A 6759-nucleotide genomic window follows, 5' to 3' on the forward strand; every position below is an offset into this window, starting at 1 on the left:
TGCGTTGTTAAAGTATTTCCATTTGTTGCCAAATGATTTTGGACGCAATTAATAGTTGTTTGATTAGGTTTTATGTCATATTAATTAATAGTTTTTATTCGTGCTATGTCTCTTTGCAATAGTGGAATATATTGTCCATTTATAGTGCTATCTCACTGAAACATGCCAGCACATCCCCTCGGTCATTATACTGACAACGGGCAAACTCACTCACTCCCTTTTGTGCTAAAGTGTTTACACCCCAAGTACGAGTAGTGTACGGGAATGAAGTAGTTAGCTGAACGCCAGGTTTGTCCCAGGAAAACTAAATGGAACACGCTGCAGATCTTGCGCTTGAAACCTCTACTTGACAATGTGAACTTGATATGCATACCATATTTCATATGACGCCGGTACCGTTGGGTAGTTTCACATTTATATGTCAAAATCTCTTTGGTCTGTAGTCAGATATCATATTCTGTGGACAGTCAATTAAACTTGCGATTTCTTATTGCTATATACAATTGTAGTGTATATAAACCTCAAGCTTCATAAAACATAATTATGTACAAAAATGACATGGAGTATTGTAATATTTTTTATGAGTTCTAAAACGTGAGGTTATATTTATTTACCGAAATATTGACTGGTATATATAGGAATGTATGCCGTAACGCTATGGAATCCATATAATACATGTACTACAGAATATGTGTGTTGAGGCCGCGAATTAGTTAGTTGTGGTACTGTGACCAAATAAAGCTGAGAATAGCTTTTTGTTTGCAAACAAAGCCTTAACAATTATTATATAGCAGACGCATGTTTCGGTACGACCCCGGTCATCCTGTAAACATGTTCTCCTATGTCGTTTTTATTGACGAGATGACGAGGAGAATAAAATATAACACTATGCATATACAAGATAAATGAGCAGCATATAGTGTGTTGATAAGAATATAGTGATATAACATTAATAAAATTGTCTCTCTATTCTGTGTAATGCACATGAAACTGAATGAAAAACAAGCAATGGGCCTAAAAATCGGTGGAAATGTCTGGATCAAGATGACGTCTATCCTTTGTAAATGACGTCATGCTACGTCATATTTGACGTCATAAAATGACGTCGGTTGAAATTTCGGAAGATATTTATTTACGGTCATTTACGTTAATTTAGTCATATATACGCAAATATCAAAATAAAGCAAAATGGGGTCTGGTATTTTTGAGATCGGCCCAATCGGCCATCTGGCACTCTGGAAACCCGAAGATCGGCCCAATCGGCCCTCTGGCACTCTGGAAACCCGAAGATCGGCCCAAATCGGCCCTACGGCACTATAAGGGTTAAACACATTATATACCGTGTGCACATAAGTCAAATTTACAAATAGTATGCATTCGCTTCATCATTATGGAATTCGTGCATTTTAATGATATTTTGATCCGTCTAAACAGCTCTATAAATATAGAGTATACACAAATAGGTTAATACTACCCCGTAATTAACTGTAATTAACTATAAGTTGTGTGTTCTTTCGTCGGTCATATGAGGGCAGATACTGTGTTCTGGTTTAGCTTACCATACTATATATGTAGTCAGTGTGTCCTCTAGCCACGATACTAGACTTTGACATCCGTGGTCCCTGCGAATAAGACAGACAAAAACACTAATAGTTAATTAAATTATTTATTCATTTACATCGAGTAATTAACGTAATATCATAAAACAATTGATAATTTTCATGCCTGAAAATATCACGTTAAATCAATATTGAAAATTTATATCTATCCATAAATATCATGTTTATAAAATATTAACTAAAAAAACGGTTACCAAACAATAGAAGTCAGCAAAGACAGGAAAGAAAACTTTAAAACTGAAAAAGAAAAAAAAAATACAATTTACCATCCAAGTTTATAAAGTATGATTTCTGTTTAGATTACAACGTTAAGAAAATAGTATTTTCATATCCAAAACGTCATGCAAATCGATTGTGTATCGTACCGTTTAGTGAATAACATCAACTTATGACTTGGTTAGCATTCTTCACTAAAAACCTACTGCTTATGGCCTTTCAATGCCGAATTTTTGAATTTGCCAGAAATGACGTAATAATTGATGACGCCAAAAATTGATGACGCGACATAAATAGGCTCGTCGAGAGTGATCACGTCAAAGATATTGAGGCGCGATTTGCCGATGGAAGTGACGTCGAACGTGTGTGATTTATGGATTTTCACCGAACGTTCGGATCCAAAAGAAAAATAGATATCTGCAAACACTAATAAATAATCGTAAACTTATTTTATTCCATAACATTAAGCGGTCGGATATATGCAAATTCCAATACATTTATGAAATAAAATAAGTACTGATCCAATTCCTCGCACATCTATATTGATCATGTACACGCACATGTACCTGTACAACCACATAATCATTGTTCAATACGTTGAATGTATTGAACACGTACTGTTAGGCACTTAGATAGTGTCGATGCATACTGGGCAATATACCGTGCCAAAAGTATTCGGCCACGTCATTTTTATATATTTCATGCATGGGACAAATTTTAATCAATTTTCATGGGTTGATTTCCCATTTTCGAGCGACAGTAGCAAAATTACAGACAGATTGCTTATAGTTATAATTAGAATAATTTTCGATTGGTAATTTCAGGACATACAGTTTAGCACGCTGATTTAAACCCCGATTGAGGACTTCCTGTGTCATCTCATCCTCGATACTTTAGGGGCTCCGATCCATGCCCGAGCCATGTAAAGGTACACTGAGGTTGGCTGTGTGGCGTTGGTGTTTGGCGTCGCTCTCTTTGTAGTCTTCATAGGAAATGTTTGCACGCCTGTGATTGGTTCAGCTTACTATGAAAGAGTCCAGGGGTGTAGAGATCGTAAGTGATCGGAACCCCTGGAGTATCGAGGATGGTGCTATCTTAGTGACGCACTTTATATATTAGTTATGAAGGATGATCTTGAATGGACTCCTCTTTCCAACGGTAGTACCATTTTGGCACTTATTGTATGTTTATTGTGTTCATGTTGTTGTTATTTGTTTAGCTATAGAATTACATGTGTAATAGTAAAAGTGTTAATAAAGTTGAATTGAATTGAATTGTAATAATACCCTCTCGAAAAATGATTACTTAGCCGCCAAAACCACAGGGACCTGGCACGATTTTTTTAACAGTATACATATATATATTATAGTATCTATAATATATATATATGTAAACTGTTGGTTAAAAAAATCGTGCCAGGTCTCTGTGTCTAAAACTTGGTGTGGTGGATGTTTTTGTCTCGGGAAGTTTTTCTCCCTTCTCGTGTACAGGTAGAATATGAACTTCACTGTTTTTTGTTTTAATCTAGAACCCTAAGACCTCTAGAAATGGTCTATGGACACTCGGGTGGGTCCAAGTTGATATAAACTTTAACTTATTCTCGGACCCCTGTGCTCCCGGCCTCAGACCAAACACGTGTTTAACTTGTCTTGGACATCGGTTTCTCGGTAATATTCAGCAGATTGATAAATCAACAAGAGGTTCCACTAAAACATGATGGATCAATTAAAGAAATTAGATGTTACGGGTCTGTCTATATTATTAATGTACATTATGTACGCGCTGATCATTATTCAGTTAATATTTTCAGTGATCTTTTCCCACATGTTTTGTTTTCTCTTTCTGCCCACTAAGGTTGGAACATTATGCCGATTGATATTTTAATTTTGGATGAAATATGCAATAGTCGGAACGATACATCTCCCAATATTAGCACGACGGTCTGCAAATAGGCCATCTTTATGAGACTGCCTGTCTGTTGCACTAAGTATACATTGTATATATGTTGCTAACAACGGATGATTTTGGAACGGCGGTCACTAGTTTCTGTGCTGTTTTTAACGGATATATTTTGCTTTAGATATTGGCAGTGGAAATATTCCGTTATGTATATGTAATTATGTATATGCAGTGACCTTATACTGTAGTGATATGTGTTTGTAGGGGATAGTACCATTGGAAACCCATACCAGTGTCTAACCGGTGATGGGGGATAGCCTAGCTATATGTACGATTTTATATGCAGTTTCACTCGCAGCTCTTGAACCCTCTCTTTGCAGTGCTCTTTGGCATTCTAATCCTCGACATAAATTTCTGGACAAGACTGACTTCAGAAAAGTGCTCCTATATTCCGCGAAGTGCATCTTCTTACGAAGAATCTCGAGGATATATTCTTTATTCCTAGAAGTTTCTGTATTTTTTTACCGTAAATGCGTTGTTAATGTATTTCCATTTGTTGCCAAATTATTTTGGGCGCAATTAATAGTTGTTTGATCAGGTTTTATGTCATATTAATTCATAGTTTTTATTCAAACTATGTCTCTTTGCTATAGTGGAATCTCTTGTCCATTTATAGTGCTATCTCACTGAAACATGCCGGCAGAGACACATCCCCTCGGTCATTATACTGACAACGGGCAAACTCACTCACTCCCTTTTATGCTAAAGTGTTTACACCCCAAGTACGAGTAGTGTACGGGAATGAAGTAGTAAGCTGAACGCCAGGTTTGTCCCAGGAAAACTAAATGGAACACCTGCAGATCTTACACTTGAAACCTCTACTTGACAGTGTGAACTTGATATGCATACCATATTTCATATGACGCCGGTACCGTAGGGTAGTTTCACATTTATATGTCAAAATCTCTTTGGTCTGTAGTCAGATATCATATTCTGTGGACAGTCAATTAAACTTACGATTTCTTATTGATATACATGTATACAATTGTAGTGTATATTAAACCTCAAGCTTCATAAAACATAATTATGTACAAAAATGACATGGACATGCAGTATTGTAATATTTTTTTATGAGTTCTAAAACGTGAGGTTATATTTATTTACCGAAATATTGACTGGTATATATATATATAGGAATGTATGCCGTTAACGATATGGAATCCATATATAATACATGTACTATAGAATATGTGTGTTAAGGCCGCGAATTAGTTAGTTGTGGTACTGTGACCAACTAAAGCTGAGAATAGCTTTTTCTTTGCAAACAAAGCCTTAACAATTATTATATAGCAGACGCATGGTTCGGTACGACCCCGGTCATCCCGTAAACATGTTCTCCTTTGTCGTTTTTATTGACGAGATGACGAGGAGAATAAAATATAACACTAAGCATATACAAGATAAATGAGCAGCATAGTGTATTGATAAGAATATAGTGATATAACATTAATAAAATTGTCTCTCTATTCTGTGTAATGCGCATGAAACTGAATGAAAAACAAGTGATAGGCCTAAAAATAGGTGGAAATGTCTGGATCAAGATGACGTCTACCCTTTGTAAATGACGTCATGCTACGTCATAAATGACGTCGGTTGAAATTTCGGAAGATATTTGTTTACGGTCATTTACGTTAATTCAGTCATATATACGCAAATATCAAAATAAAGCAAAATGGGGTCTGGTATTTTTAAGATTGGCCTAATCGGCCCTCTGGCACTCTGGAAACACGAAGATCGGCCCAATCGGCCCTCTGGCACTCTGGAAACCCGAAGATCGGCCCAAATCGGCCCTACGGCACTATAAGGGTTAAAAATCCAGATTAGAAACGTGAATAAGTCAACAATAACCATGTAACATTGATACTACACTTACTAGTCTGTCAGTTTCATCACAGTTTGACCTGGTATATGTCCTTGAACCTTTGTCACTCTTAAAAGGTGAGCAGACCATGGACGTAGATAACTTATAAATCATTGAGCAGACGAATCAGTATTTTTCTTCAGTTACAAAACGCCATTAAAAGTTTGAGCTTCTTACTTTACTTCGGAATAAAGGTAATTATTTGCATCCCGAAAAAAAACCATGACACTATGTCCTCTATGGAATGAAGTACTCTGTGCAGACAACAGCAAAAAATAGTTAATACATATATTGTGTAATTCAGACACCGATTAAATATCAATTATTTTCCAAGTGACAAATATTGTTTATGCTCTGACAGCGAATATAATGGCTTTCACATTACTTTTTTAATTTGTTTGTGGCAGGGCAGTCCACTACTACCCAGGCATCCTGCAAAAGTAAGCAGGTCACCCGGGGGTGTCCTGTGCCCCATGAAGAAATTAATCCAAGATGTAACTTGGGAGCCTGTAGCTACCCAGGCTCATTATTTTCCTTACTCATTAGTTTAAGGCATAAGCTTCTATGTGTTTAGTTTAATATATATTCATTATAATAGATTAGTAAAAGTAAAGTTTTACACTTTGCATATTAATTATTTTGTGATATAAAAACCCATTGTAATGATGTAAATACAAATATCATTTTCTCACAAATGCAAAGATTTGAATAAGCTGTTAATTCTAAGTTATATGAACTAATTATATATTCATAGAAACATCGAATTTTAAAAAGTTTTGTAAAAATACAGTAATTTTTGTGTAAGGGGAAATAACCCAATTTTCTTTCCATTCACGAAATACTTCTTATCAAAGGGAGACAATTCAATTAACCCCTTCAATAAGATATCTTTAAAAAGATTGGAAACAGGCTGGTATGAACCAGCTATTCTCGGAGAAAACTTTGACACAAGTTTAAGGAAATTCTAAAATATCAGTTAATTACAAATACCATGAGCAATTATGATATGTGTTATACTTTGTTGCTCACAAATTATGAGTTTCTCAAACCTTTTTATGATGAAATTTTTGCAAACGATGAATAGGAACATTTTAAAATAATCAT

At 35.5% G+C, this 6759-nt stretch overlaps 1 non-coding gene across 1 annotated transcript; it reads right to left on the reverse strand.

Moving 5' to 3' along the window:
• Positions 1 to 6060: 6060 nt before the first annotated feature.
• Positions 6061 to 6211, reverse strand: LOC138311201 (U12 minor spliceosomal RNA). The gene has a single exon (XR_011206549.1). It is a non-coding gene; the product is annotated as a U12 minor spliceosomal RNA (small nuclear RNA).
• Between the last annotated feature and the right edge of the window lie 548 nt (positions 6212 to 6759).

This window comes from Argopecten irradians, chromosome 1, assembly GCF_041381155.1.
Source record: "Argopecten irradians isolate NY chromosome 1, Ai_NY, whole genome shotgun sequence".
Lineage (NCBI taxonomy): Eukaryota > Metazoa > Mollusca > Bivalvia > Pectinida > Pectinidae > Argopecten > Argopecten irradians.